Source organism: Macrobrachium nipponense, chromosome 25, assembly GCF_015104395.2.
Source record: "Macrobrachium nipponense isolate FS-2020 chromosome 25, ASM1510439v2, whole genome shotgun sequence".
In the NCBI taxonomy this organism is placed as follows: Eukaryota; Metazoa; Arthropoda; class Malacostraca; order Decapoda; family Palaemonidae; genus Macrobrachium; species Macrobrachium nipponense.
The window spans coordinates 8,489,040-8,511,720 of record NC_087214.1 but is presented as its reverse complement, the minus strand read 5'-3'; the positions used below and the strand labels follow the sequence as shown (position 1 = coordinate 8,511,720).

Below are 22,681 nucleotides of genomic sequence, written 5' to 3'. Positions count from 1 at the left end.
GCCTTACGGGGAGGTTCGAATTTGGGGGTCATCAAGTACTTTAGGACCACATCTAAGTTCCACTAGGTGCTCTAATACCTCTGTTCTTGACGTCTCGAAGGATTTAATCAGATCATGTAAAATCTTTGTCTTCCCAATGTTAAGGCCTCTATGCCTGAAGACTGAAGATAGCATACTTTTATAGCCCTTAATTGTAGAGACTACTAGATTACATTTTTCCTTCAAGTAAAGGAGGAAATCAGCTATATCTGTCACAGAGGTACTGGAAGAGGATATCTTCTGAGTCCTACACCATCTGCGAAACACATCCCACTTTGACTGGTAGACTCGAATAGTAGATGGTCTTCTTGCTCTTGCGATCGCTTTCGCAACTTTTTGAGAAAAACCTCTCGTTCTGACAAGTCCTTCGATAGTCTGAAGGCAGTTAGAGCGAGAGCGGGCAGGTTTTTGTGATACCTGTCGAAGGTGTGTCTGAGAAGATCGCTCCTGTTTGGGAGAGATCTCGGAAAGTCTACTATCCATCCCAAGTTAACCTACTGTTGTACCAGTTTTGCGCTGGCCAGAACGGGGCTATGAGGGTCAGTTTGGCTCCCTCTAGCTGCTGCAACGTTCCTTACTACTTCCGATATGATCTTGAACGGAGGAAAAGCATACCCGTCTATTCCGGACCAATCGAGGAGAAGGCCGTCCATCCGAAAATCGACCCTTGGGTCGGCGATCGGGGAGCAGTAACTTTCCAGCCTGTTGTTCCAATGGGTGGCAAAAGATCTATAATTTGATCTCCCCCAGAGGTTCCATAGTCTGTTGCATACCTCCTGATGCAACGTCCATTCTGTAGGCAGTACTTGGTCTCTCCTGCTCAGAAGGTCGGCTCTTACATTTTTGTCCCCTTGAATGAATCTCGTCAGGAGAGTGATTCTTCTCTCTTCTGCCCAAAGCAGTAGTTCTCTTGCCTTTTTGTAAAGGGAGAACGAGTGCGTCCCTCCTTGCTTCTTGATGTAAGCTAAGGCTGTTGTGTTGTCCGAATTGATCTGTAGGACTGAACCTGAGATCTGAGCCTCGAAGTGTATGAGAGACAGGTGAATCGCTGTTAATTCCTTCATATTGATGTGCCAGGACACCTGTTCTCCCCTCCAGGTGCCTGACACTTCTCTCGTCCCTAGAGTGGCTCCCACCCGCATCTGAGGCGTTGGAATACAACACTAGCCGTGGGTTCGGAACATGAAGGGATACTCCTTCGTTGATCCTGCACGGATTCATCCACCAACGAAGGTCCTCCTTTATTTCCTTCGTGATCTGGAAGGAATCGACAGATTTTGGGATCTCTGATCCCAATGTTCTCTTAGATAGAACTGTAAAAGAAAGGCCTTAGGTGAAGCCTTCCTAGAGAAATGAACTGTTCCAACGAGGAAAGGGTCCCCAGAAGACTCATCCATTCCCTCGCAGAAACATTGTTCTTTCTCTAGGAAGGTTGCTACTTTTTCCAAGCAGCGGTTCTGTCTTTCCTGTGATGGAAATACATGAAAACCCCGAGAATCCATCCGAATCCCAGATAAACAATGTTCTGCTGGGGAATCATCTGGGATTTCTCGAGGTTTACCAACAGTCCCAAGGACTGTGTTAACTCCAGTGTCAGCTTTAAGTCCTCCAGACATCTGACTCGCAACTGTGCTCGTATCAGCCAGTCGTCTAGATACAAGGATATTCGAATCCCTTCGAGATGAAGCCAGTGAGCCACATTTTTCATCAGTCCTGTGAACACTCGAGGGGCTGTTGAGAGTCCGAAGCATAGGGCCCGAAATTGAAATACTCTTCCTTGAGCCATAAATCTGAGGTATTTCCTGGAAGACGGGTGTATTGGCACGTGGAAATAAGCCTCCCTGCAGTTCCATGGGATACCATCTAGTCCCTGGACGCAGGGCGTGCTAACACAGAGGCTGTCGTCTCCATTGTGAACTTCCTCTTTGCTACGAACACGTTCAGGGCGCTCACGTCCAGAACTGGCCTCCAACCTCCTGAACTTTTTGGAACCAAGAACAGGCGATTGTAAAACCCCTGAGAAGAGAGATCTTTTACTTCCTCTATGGCTTCCTTGTAAAGCATCTGCTCCACTAGATGTAGAAGGGCTTGTTTCTTGACAGAATCCTTGTAGTTTGCTGTCAACTCCCTTGGAGTTGTAGTTAAGGGAGGTTTTTCCCTGAAGGGGATTAAATATCCTTTCTTTAGGATGGATAGGGACCGAGGCATCGGCACCTTTCTGTGCCCAAGTTTCGTAAAAGTTTAGAAGCCTGGCACCCACTTTTGTCTGGAGGACCGCAGTCTCACTGGGTCTTGACGAACGGCCTTCGAGAAGAACTTCTCTTCCTCCGATCGTCTACTTCTGAGAGAAGATCTAGGGGCAGACCTTTCCCCGAAAGGGCTGCTGGAAGGGAACTTTCTCCTTCCTCGAAACCTGAACAGCAGGTTTTAGCCTTTTTAGCTGACTGGGCCAACAGGTCCTGTGTGGCCTTTTTCTGATAAGGTCTTCGATATATCCCTCACTATTTCCTGAGGAAAAAGGTGGACTAGAGAGGGGCGCGTATAAAAGGGAGGATCTCTGCAGAGGCGAAACAGATTTCGTTAAGAAGGAGCTAAACACTGCCCTCTTCTTCAATATACAGGATCCAAAAAGGGATGCCACTTCATTGGAGCCATCCATAACCGCCTTGTCTAGGCAGGTTAATACGCTGCCCAACTCTTCCATGGTAACGAAGTCTGGTTCTTGAGACTTCTTGGCTAAAGCTCCCAAAGCCCAGTCCATGAAGTTAAAGACTTCGAGAGTCTTGAACAGGCCCTTGATGAGATGATCAACCTCACACATTCCCCAAGAGGCTTTTGCAGAATGCAGAGAGCGTCGTCTTGACGAATCTACAAGAGCGGAAAAGTCCGCATCTGAGGACGAAGGGAGTCCCAAGCCCATTGGCTCCTTGGTGTCATACCACATACCTGGTTTTCCCGTCAGCTTAGAAGGAGGACAAGCGAATACCATCTTCCCCGCTTCCTTCTTAGATCTGAGCCAGCTCTCGAGGCTCTTCAGAGACTTTCTCATAGAAAGAGTAGGGTCATCCTAACGAAGGAGGAGGACTTCGACAGTTTCGTACTAGATAATAAAGATCCCGGAGAAGGTGGGATCCGACGGGCGTAGCGAGTCTCCAAAACACCTGCAACAAAAGAGAAGCAAGTCTCTTATAATCCGAAACTCCTGCATCTTTGGAGATCTCTTCTTCCGAAACTTCTTCCAAAAGCGATGCAGGCGAAGAGGGCTTTGCTTTTCAGGAAAGACCGATCCGGAGAAAGAAGCCTTTTTCTTTCGTGAATCCTAACTGTAGGAGAATCAATGTCCCCTTGCTGGATATCCGAAACCTTGTTTCTATCCTCCTTCCTGCACGAGTCCTGGAGCTTCCCTATACGTCGGGCTTCTGCTCTGCTCCTTGCGCCTGCTAGGAGAGGCGCGTTGCGTCCTGAATCAGACGCCTGTGAGGCGAAGAGCACCTGCGAGGAGAAAGGAGAACATCCTGTTCCTGGCGCCAAGAAGGAGAGGCGCTTGCGTCCTGGTGAGGCTGCCTGGTCCAAGAAGGAGAGGCATTTGCGTCCTGATGAGGACGCCTGGAAGGCGAAATGCGCCTGCGAGGAGAAAGGAGAACCCTTTGTTCCCGTCGTCCAGTAGCGGAGACGTTTGCGTCCTGGTAACTGCGTCTAGCAGGCGAATAGCTCCTTTTCCCTTTGCGTCCATCCGGAGAGGCGCTAGATTCTCTCCTATCCCTACTGGGAGGCGAAGAACACTTGTCCAAATCAAGGCGCCTATTCGGCGATACTCTTGCGTCCTTAGAAGGATATATAAGATCCTACGGGACTCCTGATTCCTGGGTACTTGCCAGAGGGAGAGGGTTGTTCCTTCGGGAAAGGTCTAGAGGACGAACGAACGCTCCTTCCTTCTTGTGGAGCTCTGAAAAGAGAGGGGCTCTCTTCTCTCCCAGAGCTCTTAGCCGCACGAATTCTCTCACGAGAAATCCGCGAATCAGGCTCCTGATACTTGCCATGAGAGGCGTAATCGTCTCTAGAAAAACTCCTGGGAGAACTCTTGCTCGTAGGGAGTTTCCGATTAGCGTTCTTAGCAGGAGAGGACACATGAGTCCTGTCATATCCAACTGAAGAAGGTCTCGCTGGGGACGAAAACCTTTCAGGCGAAGAGCGTCTGCTAACGCCAGGGCGCCTACTCTATGAGGCTCTCCTACAGAACTCTTGATGGGAAGAGAAACGTCTTTCTTCCTAGAAGAGCCTTCAGAAAGAACTCCTACTAAGGCAGACAACTGCTGTTGGAGTCCTACCAAGACTTCCTTCGTCTTGTGTGCGAAACCTTCCGGAGAAGAGTCAGGAGATCTCGTAGCTCTCTTCTTACGAGCAGGAGAATACTTCGGAAAAGGTTCAGGACTGGAATGCAACGCTTCGCTTGCTGACGTTTTCCAAGTTCTCTTAAGAGGACGCGACTTAGAAGCAGAACTCCATCCTCTTCTTGGAGACGAAGAGTCTGAGTCCGCGAAAAGCACTCTTCCTGACGGACGCTTTTTTGCCAGTAGCTGTCCTTGGCAGCCTGGGAAGCGGCTACAGGATCTGCCGAAGGGACGCCTGACCGTTGGGAATACTCTACATCCCCCTTGCGGCTTTCGACATTCCTCCTCCCTTGTTCATGGGAGTCTGAAAGAGGTCAAGGCCTAGGAGCAATGCAGAGTCGGTCAGACGCCCCCTCCACTTCACTGGGGACACTGCACAAATCACTGCACACATCACTGCGCTTACCTGTCTCCTTCATTGCTTGCAGTTGCGATTTCAAGCTGATTATTGAGGCTCTCATTTCAGCCATTTCCGTAGACGCATCTACAGGTTCGCTGCTGGGAAGGGGCTGAAACCAACTATGAGCAGGTGAATTAACAGAAGAGTTAGGAGCTACTTCCTGCTCAATAGAGCAGGATCTACTTGAGCTTCTGATGGAAGCCCTCCTAACTCTATCTTTCTCAAGTTTCCTTACATAAGAAGCCAAGGTCTTCCATTCCACTTCCGTTAAACCCTCACATTCCAGACAGGTGTTAGTCGCAGAACAATCATTCCCCCTACATTTTTTACAGACCGTGTGAGGATCCACCGATGCTTTCGGTAGCCTCACCTTACATTCCTCTTTCGTACACACTCTAAATACAGGTGCCAGTTCAGACATTTTAAAGAGTATCCAAACCAAAATCCAAAAAATGGTCCACGATAAGCGTATGCCAAAACCAAAGATCAATGTACATCACCAAAGGTCAAACAGATAATCCTCGGCCAACGAGAAAAGAATTCCAAAGCAGGAGGTACCAACAACGGTGTTGTTGCTACCGGCGACAGAAAAATTCTGGTTAGAAAATGGGAATGGTTCCTATTCCCGCCACCCAGCGGCGGGAGTGGGCTGGTCACCTGACCTACCTGTCGCGTGTGCCGCGAGTTTTGAATTCTGTCGGGACGTCAGAGACTATAGCTAAGTATATATCTGCCGGGGAAGTTGCATGTACAAAATTAGAGAGCTCGAACCAGACACAGCAGCATTTGAGATCTGTCACCTGCTATACAATCATCCAATGATGATGCTGCGACTACTTATGACGGTGACAAGACAAAACTGACCATTGATGAGACTTCTTGCTCTCTAAAAGACTGTTGCTGAGTGCAAGAGGCACCCTCAACAGAACCTTCTTATGAATGTCCAGATAGTGAAGAGGGAGATAATTTAACAAGAAGTCCCTCCTCTTCTTGACAAGAACGTAGTACACCTAACTGCAATGTTAGTCTGGTATGCGAGCCCCATTAAAACCGAAGTGATGAGGCTGTCAAACAATCCAGGATCGGAAGGAGTATACCTACCATGTTTGAGAAAACCCCCATCAACTCAGGCAACATCCACATAGAGTGGGACAAGGCCTCCGACTAGCTGCGAAAGGTGTCTTCCAAATACAAGCCTCACGATATGTAACCCCTACCACACAAATCAACGAAGGAACCCAAGAGAGAAGAGTCTCAACAGATTCATATGGTGGAACTCGGACACTGGCAGAAGGGTTACCCACTACCTCATACAGACCACATCCAATTAGGAAGCAAGATTGAATCCAGCCTACCAGACCCCATAAGTGATGCTAGCCTACAGTCGTCTTCCCCAAAAGCTGCCCGACTTGGCTGAACCAGATCAGTTTACTTGAGGTTTGAGAGACTACTGGTATAGTTGAATACAACGTATCAAACATTGCTAGAATTAACTGTGTGGGTTCCTTCGGAGCCTTAGACTGCGGAAAGGGAGAATGGACAAAGTCCATCATCCATTTATATGCGCTTTCCTTCGTTGGAGAAACAAAAACCCACAACTAGTACTGGATTCTCTCTTCAAAGGGTATTCTCTGTCAGTCCTGTCCAACCGCACCGGAACAGGAAAAGGAAAAGGCTGAACACCCGCAAGAGCACCACCCAAGAACCCAGAATTTAATACACCTGGGTGCTCGATACCAACAACTGACATACTTGATCCCATCTGAGCCAACCAATCCGGCTGCGCAACACTATACCAACAACAAGATGATGATAAACTCCTGACTCCTGAGCTAGTCGTACTCAACTGCGCAATCCTGCACCCCCCAGACACAATGACGTAACACCTGGCTGACCGCCGCCGACCCCAAGAGCCAGCCATCCTGAGTTCTGCAAATCGTGTACCAACTAAAAACTATGACATAACCCAGAGCTTGTCTCGCTCGACTGCGCAAACCCACACTACCCAGTGACGAACATACCTTGGCGATGAACGTCCACCCCTAAGAGTCAGCCACACTCTGTTACACCAAACGTGTACCAACCAGAGACAATGACAACCTTGAGTCACTCTCACTAGACCACAAAACCCCGAACCAGCCAGTGACCATGACATAAAATACTAAACCAGGACGGGAGTCTAGAGCTGAAGCTGCATTTATAAAGTGCGGAAACCCAGGAACCAAGGCCGAACCCACATTGAACACCTTGAAGGAGGAACAGAAATAGCCGTAGGAAAAAGTTGAGAAAGAAGCAGAAGGAGAGAAAAAGGAAGAAGCCACACTCGGAGTAACCACTAGAGCACCTAACTCCAATGTTGTGTAGGTGGAGAAAACCAACTTGAGCAGCACATAAAAGTGATGCGCCCTTCGTATCATGAGGTTTTCGTATCTTGGACCACATTTCACATGTAAAATGGCTAATCCGTTCCAAGCCCTCCAAAAACACCCCAGTAAATTTCATAATAAAGCTAAATCGACCTATAAACAATGAAATACTACAACAAATTGGACCATTCAATACCTAACTTAATAACGTAATGCTAATTACCTGTAAATAAAGTGTATTAGTGTGCATGGTATAAAAGAAATACTGTACGTATGTAGTAAAATGTGGAAGCTTACCTTTTGAGTGAGGCTATCTCTGAAAATGGCGGCAGAGGAGGAGGACAAACAGCAGATACGTGCGTACATACGTACACTTCACTTTATCTTTTTGTCTTTTTTTGATTTTTACTTTTTTTTTACTTTTTTATACTTTACGTAGGTTTTTTTTTTTTTTTTTTTTTTTTTTTTTTTTTTTTTTTTTTTTTTTTTTTTACAAAATTTCAACTTTATCACAACTTTCAACTTTCTGTTTTTTATCACTTGGTTCTTCCTTTTTGCTTACTCCTGCTAATGCTAAAGGCCTCTTTAAAAAATAACTATCCAAGGAAGATTGCTTCTGCCTCCTTTTCACAATGTTCCTGAAACGACTCAGGCAAATGTCATCGAACTGCACAAGCATATGACCTGTGTGAGCCTTTTCGGGGTATCTTTTTTCTATAAACAATTGCACTTTATGAAAAGCGGCTAGAACATCCTTAATTTCTGCTGTTGTCGTAGGGTCGCCCTCCTCCTCCTCGCCGCTGCTAGAGAACTCCTCTTGAACGACGTTATGTTGCATGGCCTCCAACTCCTTCAGGTCATCTGTCATAAGCTCCTCTTGGTGCTCCTCGAGAAGGTCGTTGATGTCGTCCTCGTCGACGACCAGCCCCATGGACTTGCCGAGTGCAACGATCTCGTCAAGATCTGGTTGCAAAACAGTTTCAGGATCGTCAACTGTTTCTGAATCTGCAGCACCAGCTTTGCCCATGTCGAATCCCTCGAAGTCTCGGGCGGATACGGCATCAGTCCAGAGTTTCCTCCACGAGGAATTCAAGGTTCGCCTCGAAACCTCCTGCCAAGCTTGGTCGATGAGTCGGATGCATATAACGATGTCGAAATGCTCCTTCCAAAATTCACGCAAGGCGAGGTTTGTGGTATCGGTGATGTCGAAACATCTCTTGAAAAGATGTTTCGTGTACAGCTTCTTAAAGTTCGATATCACTTGTTGGTCCATGGGCTGGAGGAGTGGGGTGGTGTTAGGCGGAAGATAAAGAATCCTGATGAAGGAATACTCCGCTAGGATATCTTCCTCGAGGCCAGAAGGGTGGGGAGGGGCATTGTCCAACACCAGCAAATATTTCAGGGGGAGGCGCTTCTCTTCCAAGAATTTCTTCACTGTCGGGCCGAAACACAGATTTATCCACTCCACAACTGCCTGTGAAGCATCCAGACCAGCAGCCTGAGAACTACAGGAACCGTGGAAGGTGCTAAGAAGACAGCCCCACCAAAATTACTTCCCTCAAACCCAAAGAGAGAGAGGGAGCCTCTGAAATGCTCAAAATTCAGGACTGAAACAATGAAAATTCTTTGTTATGCTGTGTTAATGGCATAGAAACGGGATGAGCAAGAGAAGACTTCGAAGCGACCTCCGAAGAATGTCCTGATAAAGCAGATTGTGTAAAGACATTATATAAGTTTGAGAAGAAATTGGGATAGAAAGAAACTAGACTGACTCTGATCCCCATGATAATCTTGATAAACATCATTAACAAACTCAGGAAAATTCTTGAAGACATGATTATGAATACAGTCAGTATTCAAGTTACTGTAATTCGTCTTACAATAATTCGATTTTACGATGGGGTTAACAATTAATATCGTTACGAAAACATTTTGAAAATAAGTCTTTCTATATCTCGCGTGCAGCTGGCGCAGGCAGCAGCATGCAGTCAGGCAGCAAGAGTTAAATTTAATGCAGAATTTAGGCCAAAGGCCAAGCAACTCTGTGGGGACCTATTGAGCGGTTCATTCAGCGCTGAAAAGGAAATTGACAGTAAAAAGTTTTGAAAGGTTTAAGAGGAGGAAAACCTCTCAGTTGCACTATGAATCAAGCGTACAGCCATGAACAACTGAACGAGAAACCACTTTGTTTGCTAATATAACTGAATCCGATAGCAACATCCGTTTATTGTATTCAATCAGTGTACTACAGTAAACACTTACCGGAAGTATGTTATAAATGGTGCCATGTAGAATAGGACTGAAATAATTTATGTAACCACTTTACTTGCTGTGAGATCGTCATGGCAATATAATTTTAAATGCAAACTGTATCTGTAGCTGATTAGGTAATATTAAGTCTGCTAAAGACTAATATTGTGCATCAGCAACATGAATAAAACTCATAAACTTTCTTATGAAGTCAAACACAGATGTAGGAAAAAAAAACTACTAGCATGAAAAAGCTCATTTACTGTTGTTTTCACACCGATAAAAGATAAATAACGTAAAGCTTGTAATACTGATGAAAACGAGTGAAAAAGAACGGAATTGCTGAAATTTACACAATCTATTAACAGAGAGAAAAGAAACCTAGTTCACGAATAATATGACTTCGTTCCATATAAGTAAAGTATCCAGAAATTCATTTATGCTAACTAGGAACAAGAACATTCGCTGAGACTAAGTGAGATGGTTGCATCTGCAGTAAAGGAAATAGACTAGTAGGCATCTCTGCCTGCCTAGGCCGCACCCCCCTTTACAATAGGGGTGTGTGTAGACAGCAATCTTATTGTAATTGTAATTTAGTTGAAATGTAATCAATTACACATTTTAAGGTAATTTTTAGTGTGAATCTTTATTCTATTTAATATTACTTTCAGTTGTTATTGAAATTTGATAATACGACTGGTAATTATATTTGTAACTGTAATTGACATAAAGCATAATGTAATTACTGACGGAAATTTGTCTGCTAAACGGATGAAGACATCATACTAGTACTACCAAATTCCATCACCTGAGGGAATATTCTTGGAAAGCAATGAAATGTACAAATTCCTTATGATTTCTGATTTATATGGCACAAGATACCATAATTAACTATGTTAAAATGTCACCATAGTTAAAAGGACTGCCTTCCTGCTTGACTACTGCAAGGCAAAAGCATGGTATAGGTGGGGAGGAGCTTAGTACGTCAGTCATAGGCAGCCAATCAGGGCCAAGAAGCGCTATGGGAATAACACTACCTTCCACTATAAACGTCGGCTGAGAATGAGTTGAATAAGGCGAGGTAACTTGCATAAGCCATCAGCTGATTTCTGGACCGAAATATGACCGCTATATTAGTATTGAGTATAATACAATAATATGAGGATACATACAATATTGGATCACGTAGCTATCAGCAAGCCTACATAGTTCAGCAATGCTGAAGTCGAATCGAATCTGGTTTGCGTTCTTGTTCAATTACATTTTGTACCGAATTATCATACGATCTGATTCTCGTTTTGTGTTCAATTACTCTGGTACTGAATCATAAGTCAGAATGTATTGAACCTCCAGGATTGACCAATATTAGTAATTACCAATAATTAGGCTAAGCTCCTATTGTTAATGTTATTCAATTTCTCTTTATATTGAATTATCATTAGTCAATATGAACTGCCGAGAGATTTAATTGGTATTAATAATTACCATACCGTATTTGAATAAAGCCAATTCGACAACCTGATCACCAGGATTATCACTACCACAAGATGAACCAAATTTATCCACCGAAGGAAAAGGAACCTTCGAAGACGAAGGAGCGCTATCCAACACTTCAGAACCAGACAAACCCGAAACCACATCCAAACGACCATCCACGGACTTAGAAACCTTCTATTTCAAAGAACTCGAAGCAGGAAATAAAACCAAAGATGGATCTAGAGATGAACCTTCACACTAGACACTACAAGGGAGTCCGAACCCGGGGGAACCTGCACTTCTCTTCCTGAACACTACATAACCTATTATCGCTTCTCATCTATCCCTGGCCTAACTTTACATTTAACCTTAGAACTTACACCTTGAGGGGGAAGGGGGAAACTGCTGGCAACACTGCCTGCTCCATGGCGGGGGGGCCGGCATATCCTACCTTCCAGGCTTGCGGATCTCCATTACCCCCAGCATCCTGTAGGGCTGATTCTGGAACAGGCAGGGGAGCTGAAAAAGAACAATTAATATCACCTACGCTACTGCTATCTCTATTTTCATTTAGCTTAGTCATGAAACTGGCAAACAAGCTAGACATACTTGATGTAATCTGTCCTCTAATTTCTTAAACAGTTCAGATTCTAGCTCCCCTTTATCTAATTCCCGAGATTCTATCTTACATTTGCTTTTCGAAGCTAATGATTTCCTATGCTTCAGGTAATCCTCCATCTGATTTAAGGACCAATCCCTACACTCGTCACATCTCTGCCTAACATTACACTGCACTTTCCTACACCTAATACAAAGGGAATGTCTGTCGTTTTTGAGTATTCATCCTTCTTTTGTACGAACAGCAGGAACAGAGAGCTCCGATATCTCCGCTAGAAGATTGTTCTGAAGGTATGGCAGACAGAGTAGGCTTCGAGGTGTTGGCCGACAGTGATTCCTTCTGAGGTTTGTCCATCATCAAATCCAAAGAAATCAGGGCAAAACACTGTCCAACTAGAGCCAAAATCCAAAAGAGTAGTGCTAAATAAAGCCAAGGTCATCAACCAACATAGAGTCCAAAGCAAATCTGTGAGGGTCGGGCTAAGAAGACCAAAATGTTTGCTTGGAGCAGGATACATCCTGCCGGACATGCGAACGAAAAGCAACTGAGGAGGCAGGCCTCTGGTGGCCGGTATTTGCAGCAGCGTTGCCAACGGTAACACAGGTAACTCATTTGACTGGATTCTACCTGTAGCATTGGTAACACTGATAGTTAAAGTTACCCACTTTGTGGGTAAATCTGTGGGGATATAGTTCGGGCTGGTCAGTGACCAGGGCTAATTCAGGTGTTGAGGGAGCGTATTGCAATAACATTTTTAAATTTTGCTCGCAATGGGTGCAGGCAGCAGCATACAATCAAGCAGTGAGAGACCAAATTACATTAACTTTCTTCTAGTTAAATAGGTTCAAAAAAGTAAAAGGGAATGATAAAAGTAGTTTTAACGTTACACTCACTGCGTAAATGTGTGCAGCCATGAACAACTGAATGAGAAACAACTTTTTTGCGAAGTACAATCAAATCAGATAGCAACATCTAATTTGCTTGTAATTCAACCATCGTAAGATAGTAAACAATCATTGTAGTTATGTTATAAATGACGTTATGTAGAATTAGAATAGGACTGATATATATTTCTATGTAATAACTTTATTCGGTAAGGATAAAAAATCTGCAAGGTAATATACTGTTAAATTTAAACTGGAAGTTGTAGCTGAAGCTGAGAAAACAATGTTCAAGCTGCTAATGACTGTTATTGTGCATCAGCAAAAAGGATAAAACTCCTGTAAACTGTGATATGCCATCAAACACAACTGTATATAAAATTGATAGAAAACTATTTTACTGTTGTTTTCAGGCCAATAAAAGATAAGGAAGGTAAAGCTCATATCACAATGAAATCAAGTGAAAACAGCAAACGGAATCAATTTTTTTACACAATTAACATTCCCCCAACGCAACCTATTACGAAGAAAATAATTTAGTTCACAATGAGACATATTCAAGTCATATTTCAACTTAAAAACACATCGCATAACAAAAAATGACCTTGTACCCATATAAATAAAGTATCTAGATATTCATTTATGCTAGCTAGAAGCAAGAAAAAATTAGCTCAGAACTGAGTTAAGTGCGGCGAAATAAACTCGTATTTGCCATCAGCTGATTTCCAAAACAAAATAACGACCACTATCCTAGAATTTTACAATACAACAATATGAGAATACAAACAAAATTATTGGATACAGTGAAGTACAGTAGAGCCCCGGCTCACAACCGTATTAGAACTCGACATAATCGGATTTCGTCACTAAATTTCTAATTAACTTTGTATCTATGTTCAAAGAAAAAACTGGATTCCGACCCGCATATCATATGATGTTTTTAAACAAAACTGTTTCCGCCAGTGTTACCAAATGAAGCGTAATTTCATGTCTTTTTAGCATAATTTGACCCAAGAATTGGAGCTTAGCATAAATTCTATCATACTTAGGGTTCTAGTACAATTTTAGAATGTATTTTCACTAAAATCTTAAATAAAATGCAGAAAATTCCTCAATTTCATACAAAGCTATTGTGAATATATGTATCTTCATAGTGAAATTGCCTCAAAAGCAGCACTAACAAATGAGTTGATTGCTAAGTTTGAACCCAACTAAGGAATGTTAAATTTTGTGAATATAAATACCCACAGTGGCATGACAAACGATCAGTAAAGTGTGAATAATGTTTTTTTCTTCATGAGTAAAGTCTGATTTTTTTCCTTTTTTAAGTTTTATTTTTTCAGAAGTTATCAAAATTTTAATTGTCTGAAGGGATTTTCACACAATTTTCAAGTATTTATTCATTGTGTATGTGATCTGTTACAAAAAAATGGTATTTCTGTGGCATGATAATGATCAGTACTAATAAGTACCTATGCTTATCTTCTTGAGTAGAGACTGGTTTGCTTGTTTTCCTATTTTTTTTAGTTTTAATTTTTCTGCAGAAATCAAAATATTATATTTGAAGTAATTTTCATACATATTTCAAGTATTACTGCTGGCTATCTATGTTCAAACATTTGGATATTGTTAATCTCTGAAATAATGGAAAAGTGTTTACATGGCATCTCACGTTTTCCTCCTTCAAAATGTTTCCACCATTCCCAACTCCAAAATAAACCTTAAGTTTAGTCTATCCTCTCCTCTATATGAAAGTGATGAACGAAAAACAGATTTAATCAAGCACCCTTGCTTGCTTTATTTTAGGCGTAGACCTAGTCTAAAAACAATGCTCACACATGAGGCACGCATTTCAGTAGCAAATGCAATACGTATTTAAGTGTTAAGTTTGGAGTGAAGGCAATGTTACATACATAGTAGGTTACATGTGCGGTTTGGTAGCGAATGCAATCTTTAAGCTTTGTTTAAGCTTGCCGGTAAAGAAGAGGTTAATCATAGCTTAAATCAGAGAAGCCACTATGGTATATATGTGCGTAGTAATTAAGAAATTAAGACGATTCTTTTATGTCTACTGTAATACGTCAATGTTTACGTGCGAGATTTGGTAGTGAAACCACTGTTACATACGTAACGTGTGGTTCAGTAGCAACGCAATCTAAGCTTTTTAAGCTTGCCAGTAAAGGAGAGGTTAGCCTTACCTTAACTCACAAGTCGCTATGGTATACATAGAAATTAAAGATATTAAGTAGATTCTTTTATGTCTGCCATAAAAATACGTCAATGTTTACGTGTGAGATTTGGTAGTGAAACCACTGTTACATACGTAATGTGTGCAGTTCGGCAGCAAACGCAATCTTTATGCTTTGTTAAGCTTGCTGGTAAAGAGGAGGTTAGCCTTAGCTTAAATCAGAGAAGCCGCTATGGTATATGTAGTAGTTATAGAAATTAAGACGATTCTTTTATGTCTACTGTAAAAATATGTCAATGTTTACGTATGAGATTTGGCAGTGACACCAGTTTACCGTGTGCGCGGTAATGAACGCAATCTGTATGCTTGGTTTGTAAGCGTCCTCGTAAAGAAGAGGTTAGCCTGATATTAAACTCAAGAGATGCTGGTACATAATGGTATAGTAATTATAGAAATTAAGAAGACTTTTACTTTAATACGTATAAATGTACCATGTACCATAATTATTTTCAAAGTCCAATAAGCTTGAAACCAACCCTGATATTTGACAAAAATTTGCCGTCGTAGAAAATGCACCTTTTTTATAAGGATATTTTTTAAAACAAAACCATTAGTATCATCACATTTACTGAAAGATAATTTTAAAGTTATTTTGTATACAGTATTACAGTCGACTCCGTATAAGATTTACCATAAATTAATACCGAATGTAAACGTTTCTAGGCTTATAGCAATGATGTGGTTTGTTTACTACCATAGTCCGCTATAAGCCACCAGCCACCAGGGCTGCGCTATGGTTTGTTTTCATCCTTTCATGCCACAGCCTGCCGACTTAATGTAGGCAATTTTTCATACGTTTTTGATAAATATGAATTGGGTTTAATTTTAATAGTTAATTAATTTACTGTAATAATTAGACCTGCTTTTCAATGTTTTATTATGTTAGCAACACGTTTTATTCCTACTCACTACACTACATTCTACTTACTAGTTACCTAAGTAGCCTGTGGCACTCGGTCAACAATCGGTTGGACGTAGGCCAGTTTTCTTTTTTACTGTATATTATACATTTAAAATTATAAATATAATATTTAATATGACATTTATTTAACTCTTAACTTATTTAGTTGTAATTTACATGTAATGTATTGTATAAAAAGGCAAGGTTAGGGTAATAACTGGTGGTCAGGAATGGATTAATCCATTTTCAGTTATTTCTAATGGGAAAACTTGATTCAGATCTCGAAATAATATAATTTCGATGCTCCTTCTGGAACGGATTAGCATCGAGATCCGAGGCTCTACTCTAATATATAACTATTAAAAAGATTCATGGAAAAGATGCATATGTGTTACGTTTGTATTTTATAATTATACATAGCCATCAGCAGCCTCACACCGTTCAATTATGACAATGTCAGACTGAATTTGATTTGCGTTTCGTGTTCAATTTCTTTTTATACTGAATTATCATATGATCAGATTCTCTTTTTCTTTTTGTACAAAATTACCATATGTCAGAATGCAATGAACCTCCAGAATTAGCAGATATTAATATTTACATTACTGTACTTGTAGTGTATAATGCCCTGTAGGCCAGGCTACTGTATATGTATACGATACACCATAGTGTACGCTAGGCAAACTCTTGTTAGTGTTATTCAATTTCTCTTTGTACTGAACTATCATAAGTCAATCTGCATTGAACCTAGAGAATTAGCTGATTTAAATAATTACTATAGTATTGTATATGCATAGAGGATACTGTGCAGTGTAGGCTAGGCTGCCATATATAGGGTAAACAACCGTGTGGACTGGCAAACTCACCAACTACCGCAGCTAGGCCACCCTCCGAAAAAGTACTTTTAACACGTCCTGACACTGGAGATGGTCATCAGTCACGAGTTGTTGGTGGTGAGAGAAGGAGCTCAAGACCTCTACTCTCCTTTCGAAGTAAGTATTTTCTCCAAAGTTAGAAATTAAGGCCAGATTTTAAGATTTAAACAGAGGGTAATGAAAAGGGTGGCCAATGCAGTGCCCTCAACCCCAAAACGCTTTTGAAGTTTTTACTTACAACTCCAAATATTTCGAAGATTGACGCCATCTCGATGTTTGCGGAGTCGCTTGTGTCAACAAACTTCCCATTTCCTGTGCTAAATCCGCACACACCTCCACCTTGTAATTACCATAGACGCTGGGGCACTTTCATCACAACAATCCTAACCCCGACCTCTTACCAGTACTTATTCATACTTATTCAAGGGGACTACAGCATTCTTTGCGGCGTTTCGCAGCATTTTGCGCTCTTCAATTGTTTATCAGTGTTGTCAATTGGTATGTGTTTACTCTCCAGACTGGGTATAAGACTTACACATAACCGGGGAAATAAGTGAAATTCGCGTATCTATTTGTAGTATACGTATATACATATTACGGCAATTTTATCATTACTGCATTACTATGACAACTAGAATTCATGGAAACAGTTTGTAAATGCACCGGTGTATGTGTGAAGCTCCACTACATTGGGAAAGATGAGTCATTTTGCCGTTGTCTACTCGTACTTCAGAAATATCTGTAATTTTTCGGGTGTTAACTTGGTTGCAAAAAAGGGATAATAGACATGAATTAAATAAACATTTTGAAGTAAAGTTAAACCAAATAATGAATAAAGTAAACAATTAAGGGAAGCTTTGCACCTCATAAACATGTAGTCGTCTGCTGCTCGTAACTGTGTTTGCAGAGTGAGCGCTTAGGAACCAGGAACAGCAACGTGGTTCAAGTGCAATGTGGAGTGAATTAAGACCAAAATGTGTATACGTAATTACAATTAAATAAGCACTGCGGAGTTTCAGTTGTGATAGCAGTAAGGATAAAACCACCGATTACAAGGTAAAAATGAATTGAGTTCAAACCATGACCCCGGGAATAAAAAGTTTCATACTTTCACTTAATATAGGCAACAAAATGTTGTTTTATTGTGGTGATTACAACTGCAATCTTGAGTAAGATCAATAAACGTTACATATATACGCTAACATTGTTCAAATGAGTGCTGGGAAGGCTGGGAAAGATGGTGGATTGTCTGTGGTTAGACCGGCCAGCCACACGATTACTGCCATATTGGATTTCAAAACTGCCTTGAAAACATATTTTATGAAAAGCTCACATGCTTATTTTAGTTCGTATGGGGCTTTCATATATCACATTATGTTGATGAAACTTCAATCTTTTGAATGGTATGCTTAAAGTTGTAATTGTATTCTTGTTTCCCCAATTAAATACTGAGTGAATAAGGCCTGGCCAGCGTGATGACAATGGATCGTCCGCGGTTGTTTACCCTATTTATGGATGGTTCTGATTACCCCAGTGTAGGCTAGGCTACATTCGAGATATAATTGTTCTAACAAACGATCAGATTTTTTGGAACCTAACCCCATTGACAGTAGGAAATACATGTAAAAAGAAATGACATCATTTGCACCAGTTACTTTGTAGCATAAATCCTCCTCTACTCTCATCTTTTGATCAACTGAGAAAATAACCTAAGACATAGGGCTATAGCCTAACCTAGGCTACAGGGTTATAGATCAAATTGCTGTACCCAAACCTTTCGTGAAATCATTAAAAAATCATACAGTATCATTGAACCAGACAGTCTTAGGAAAAAATTAGGCCAAGATACAGGATACAGTAATGAGATCCTACAGAAACTTATAGCCTAAACCTACCAGTAGCCTTTGAGTATATCATTGAGATATCATCATAAAATACAGGTAGGGGGAAACATCACAACAGGCCAACCCTCATCACGGTAGACGGGTCTTATTCACTCGATATTTAATTGGTGAAACATGAATACAATTGCAACTCTAAGCATACCATTTAAAAGACTGAAGTTTCGTCAACATATTGTGATATATGAAAGCCCCATACGAACTAAAATAAGCATGTGAGCTCTTCGTAAAATATGTTTTCAAGGCAGTTTTGAAATCCAATATGGCGGCTACGTTTTTCATGGACGGTTCTCATCAGTGACGGCCACCATCTTTCCCCAGCCTTCCCAGCACTCATTTGAACAATGTTAGCGTATGTATGTAACGTTTATTGATCTTACTCAAGATTGCAGTTGTAATCAGCACAATAAAACAACATTTTGTTGCCTATATTAGTGAAAGTATGAAACTTGTTATTCCCGGGGTTATGGTTGGAACTGAATTCATTCTTACCTTGTAATCGCGGTTTTGGTATCCTTACTGCCATCACAACTGAAACTCCACAGTGCTTATTTGATTGTTATATACACATTTTGGTCTCAGTTCACTCCACATTGCTTTAAACCCGTTGCTGTTCCTGGTTTCTAAGCGCGCGCGCCATAAACACAATTACAAACAGCAGACGACGACAAGACGACGCAGACGACGAAACTGCAAAGTTTTATTCCCTAAAACTGTTACTTTACTCGTTATTTAGTTTAAATTTACTTTGTTATTTAACAAAAATTTTGATTTAATTCATGTATATTATCCCTTTTGTGCAACCAAATTACCCCGAAAAATTACAGATATTTCTAAAGTAGATAAAATCAAACAATGTTTTCTAACGTTTTCGTACATCTGGCTGCCGAAAACCATAGAGGAACGAATACGTTTTTTTTTTTTTGCTTTTTTGTTTTGCTAGCACTTTTCATTGATTTCAAGTCTTTATTAGTATTTTGATTCTCCTTTAAGTAATCGTAATGCCAGAGAAATAAATGTAACCTTTAATGTTTGCATGCTAAGAATGGCAAAAACATCGTTGCCACATTAGTGGAGGCTTCACACATACGCCGTTCCATTATTATCCTGTTAAGCGTACCGCCCCTGAATTGGGAGCCTCGCTTGCTAAACGTTTTACCGTTCACCCGGCTTTTTTTGTAATCAGCGATCATAGCACTGATGATAGTTTTTCAAAGTTAATATTGATTTTTATGCTTGTTATTCATACTGTAATTAACTGTAGGAAAATTACTCTCTCTCTCTCTCTCTCTCTCTCTCGGAGTCCAGTCACTCGGCGAAAGAAAAGTCATCTTCACTCCCGCAATTGGAAGAAAAGTTGGTATCATCACTGGAGGATTCAGAACTAGAGCTCTCATCATCAAATAGGTTATCAATATCATACTCCTCATCTAGTATTTGATTGATCTCACCTGAAGAAATATGCCCTCCTCTTTGGACATTCATTGTGAAAAAAGGACGCGAAATCCAATTTGTCTCGATAAACCCCCGAAGCGTATTGAAAGAAAACCAACAGGGACAGGCAGTTTCTAGCATAAGCGACCACCAGGAAAGAGTTGCCAGGCTGGAAATAAGTTTCCCATGTGCTGAGAGTGTTACCAAATGATGTTCCTACACTTTCTATACGAGTAACGATTATTACGGGGCTGACGGCTTGACAAGCACAGTTAAAGTCTTGAACGTAATATCCCGTTGAAGGCGCTACCGAGTAGATCGCGGTAAACGTATTATTACGTGGGTGACGCTTAACAGGTTATAAACTGTTTCCATGAATTCTAGTTGTCATAGTAATGCAATAATGATAAAAATTGCTTTAATATTATGTATATACACTTCCATACATAGCCTAATTTCACCAATTTCAACGTTTTTGTGTGTAGTTATACCCAGTTTGGAGGGTCACATACCGAATGGCAACAGAGAGAGAGAGAGAGGCGGAGGAACGAAGAAGAAAAGGGATGGCGGTGGAGGGGGGGGGGGGGTTGGGGTTAGAGGTAGGTGGAGCTTTATACGCTGTTTCGTATCCATTTCTGCATAATGGAGTTTTTGTCTCTTGGTACAAGGACAAGTGTCGTTAGTTTTCTTTACGATTAGTGATTCACGATACCCTTATAAATTAAGGCACTGGGTGTAATGCATATAGCAAAATCTCGTTCTGTTAAGAGTGTTCGTTACAGAAATAGGTATTGCCCAAAAACGTGCTTGCACTGTCTCTGAAACCCATAGTAGACATGCTGCTTAGTTGTCAATCAAGTTTTTATAACCAAGTATTTTTTTAAAGCTAAGCTATTGAATAAATTTGTATTTTTTCTGTCAGTCCAAAACATATGCCCCTCATGCTAACTTTCCTCTTTGTAACGACTTTCTGGTCATTGCAAATTCGGACCCCATAATTTCTTATGGTGCGAAAACAGACAGAGTCCCATGGACCCGAAAACGATTGCGTCACACTACGGCGATAATCCAGCAGTAAAACATCTTCATATATCCAAAAAGTAAATAATAAAGATATATATGCGCATTACGATTATAACAATTACATGTATAGCTGATAACAATCTGCATGAATAACTGGTAAACTGTTCTGCAATGACAGTTGAGTATAGCAATTATTTACAATAGTACGAAAGTCAAGATGTCGTGACGTCATAATACAGAACTTGAAAGAACGTTCTAATTCAGAAAAATAATTACTTAAATTTGAGTCAGAGTCGAGTTACTTTTTCAATAACGAATATTTTCAAATTAATCATCATAAATATGTAAAATATTGATGTTTTACTAGCTTATTTAAAAATTGAGCCAAGAGCAAACGCTTCTCGTCATCTTATACCCCCCAACAACGCTGTTTACAATTGGCCTGGCTTGTTGTTGATGAGATCGTGTTTCGATTGTTGTGATAAAAGTGCTCCAGCGTCTGTGGGTACAAGTGGTGTGCGGATTTATCACAGGAAATGGTTAGTTTATTGACACAAGCTACTCCGTAAACATCGAGATGGGGGTCATTCTTCTAAATCCCTCAATTTGTAAGTAAAAATGTTGAACGCGTTTTGGTGAGATTTGCACTACGTTTGAGACCGTTTTCAGTACCCTCTGTTTAAATCTTAAAATTTGGCCTTAATTTCTAACTTTGGAGAAAATACTTACTTCGAAAGGAGAGTAGAGGTCTTTAGCTCCGTTTCTCACCAACAACAAGTCGCGACTGATGCCCATCTCGGGTGTCAGGACGCGTTATAATGTACCTTTTTTTCGTAGGGTGGCTTGCATTGATGGTAGGTGGCCTGCTTTGGCCTGCTGTGATGATCCTTACCCCTAGGTAGGTAGTAAACTCTATTTCATGTTACAGTCTTCGGGGTTAGACCCCGGACCCAAGTACTAGAAGGCTATGGTCTAACCTTGGAGTACTAACATACATAATTCTAGAAGTTAAGGATACAACCTATAAACATCTATAACTCACCGAAAGAATTGATGGATTGAGTGCTCAGCCTACGACACCACCAGCGATCTTCATTCCTGACTCTCACGGTCTTTTCAGGCACACATTTTTACAGAAATTATCAGTTATACTGATAATTTATCAATTATTACGATTAATTATGCATTCTCTCGGTCGCGATGACGGCAATTATTATTATAGATCAAAGACGTTTCATTAGAAGATAAGCAATGGCGTCTTTTTGTTTATTGTTGACATCTTGGGCGTCTTCTATTTGACATTGTTGATGTTTGTGGTTCTGGTTTAGAAGTGGTTTCGGTTGTTTTTATTCATTCTGAGTCAATTGGTGGACAATTGTAAATAATCAGTGAGGAAGTAATTGAAAATGCAGTTTAATTACTATTAACTGGATAATTTAATGGTAATTATTAAGGCAAATAATAGATTCAGGTAATAGCGGTTTGTTTACGTTTTGGGCGTCGTCTCCTAAGAACTTCTAATTCGTGGTTCCGGTTTGAATTTGGTGTTTTGATTCGAACCTAATAGATGAATAGGGGAACGTTAGATATAATCTTGAAGAGAATGAAAAATATAGATAATTTATCCTATTAAGAGATAATTAGGATAGTAGTAGTAGTAGTAGTAGTAGTAGTAGTAGTAGTAGTAGTAGTAGTAGTAGTAGTAGTAGTAGTAGTAGTAGGTTGGATATGCCTTTGAAACGGTTCCATTGCTTGTTTTATTCCTCCTTTGTTTGTGTTTCTTTGAGTTTCTTCTCTCTGAAATACCACATTTCTTTTATAAAATCTTTCCTATTCTCCACTTCCTCCTTCAGTAGATCTACTAATAAGAGTATATT

General features: G+C 40.8%; 1 protein-coding gene across 1 annotated transcript in view; it reads right to left on the bottom strand.

The window, feature by feature from the left end:
- The window catches only part of LOC135199279 (gastrula zinc finger protein XlCGF17.1-like), a 365,386-nt gene extending 343,304 nt beyond the window's left edge, over positions 1–22,082 (bottom strand). The window contains exon 1 of the mRNA XM_064227175.1: positions 21,847–22,082. The gene's annotated coding sequence lies outside the window, so the exon portion shown is untranslated. The remainder of the gene's footprint in view (positions 1–21,846) is intronic.
- Positions 22,083–22,681: the final 599 nt, after the last annotated feature.